Source organism: Apis dorsata, unplaced genomic scaffold, assembly GCF_000469605.1.
Source record: "Apis dorsata unplaced genomic scaffold, Apis dorsata 1.3 scaffold_342, whole genome shotgun sequence".
Taxonomy (NCBI): Eukaryota; Metazoa; Arthropoda; class Insecta; order Hymenoptera; family Apidae; genus Apis; species Apis dorsata.
The window spans coordinates 203,223-204,892 of record NW_006263609.1 but is presented as its reverse complement, the minus strand read 5'-3'; positions in this window follow the sequence as shown (position 1 = coordinate 204,892).

The window sequence follows — 1,670 nt, the reverse complement described above, 5'->3', positions numbered from 1 at the left end:
TGTTACAATTGCAAAAAAATTCTTTTGAAATTCATTATCTAATCCTTTCTTTATCATATTAATGTTTGTAATCTCTTTTTTAAAAAAATTAGATATTAATTTTAATTTTTTCAACTTGTGCGATCTCCATTTTCTTTTTTTTTTTGCAATTTAAAAATTATTAGATCAGAGAAACATATATTTGTTACAATTGCAAAAAAATTCTTTTGAAATTCATTATCTAATCCTTTCTTTATCATATTAATCTCTTTTTTAAAAGGATTAGGATTATTAATTCTAATTTTTTCAACTTGTGCAATTTCCATTTCTTTCTTTTTTTTTTTTTTTTTAAGATTTCGCAATTTAAAAACTCTTAAATCAGAGAAACGTATATTTGTTACAATTGCAAAAAAATTGTTTTAAAATTCAAAATTTTTTTCTAATCCATTTTTTATATCTTCTATTGATTAAATTACAATTACGATGATTTTTTTTATGTAAAATTAAAGATTCGTCCCAATTAAAATTGATCTTTCGAAACGAATATTATTTATGGAATGATCCAACATGCCTTTATTGCTCTGTGCAACTGTCTCGCCTCGTTTTCGCACGCATTCCCTAGATTTCTCGCTAGCATTTCATTAGCTTACTCTCGCTCTTCTTCTCGTCAACAGAGTGGATAAAAAATTGTTAAAACCATTTTCGACATGGTCATGCCGCCTCGAACGTCTTCATTTTTCTGCGAGATACGAAAAAAAATAACGTAACGGTACGCATCTACGCGTAGACCTCTGTAAATGTAGAAATGTTAACAATATTTGTCGTTTGGTCATGGTAGCTTGCCACCGTTATTTATTATTAATTAGAAAACAAGAAAAAAAAATAAATTAAAAAAAGATTGCTAGAGCTAATTTTAAAAAAAAAATTTTTAAAATTATTTCTATTGTCAATTGTCGAGTAAATTATTATGTCGAATAACGAATAAAATAAATGAAACGAATATATGTATATAGTATATACATAATCGTAATATATATAATTATCTGTACAATATGCAATGAGACGTGCGGTATAACCCGTCGAAGCAGTTATAAACTCTTTTAAAACACCCTGTATATATATAATATATATATATATATAATATTAATAATCAATAATAATATCAGTTTGTATTGTACAGGCTATTTTGAGGGCTGAAAGCCTGTGGTCTCTAATATTTTACTTAACCTCCTTGAACCCATACGCTTTCTCCCATCATTATATTCTACTTAAGTTATTCTTTAATAATATATTTTAATCTCGCTTTTTTTTCTTTTCTTCTTTTTCGCTAAGTGTAGCAAGGTATTATGTGACATAACGGAATTTAACCATCTTTCGCTTTTTTTTTTTTTTTGTTTCCTACCGTTTCATCACCCGCTCATTCTCATTTTTTTTCATTTTCTTAAGATTCATTAACGAAATAATCATTGTAAATGTATTATAGCTTTACGTTAACTTTTTTTTTTTTTTTCATCATTACCATTACTTTTACAGTTTAATATGTTAGCTTTTTTTTTTTCTCTCTTTATCTATCGTAGATTTGTCTGTGGCTATCCCTGATGTGTTAGTTACCCTGCGCTTCCGTCTGGTTGTCGAAATATTGTTTTTTTGCGAAATTGTGGTCTACGATTAAAATTTCATCATTTGTCCCC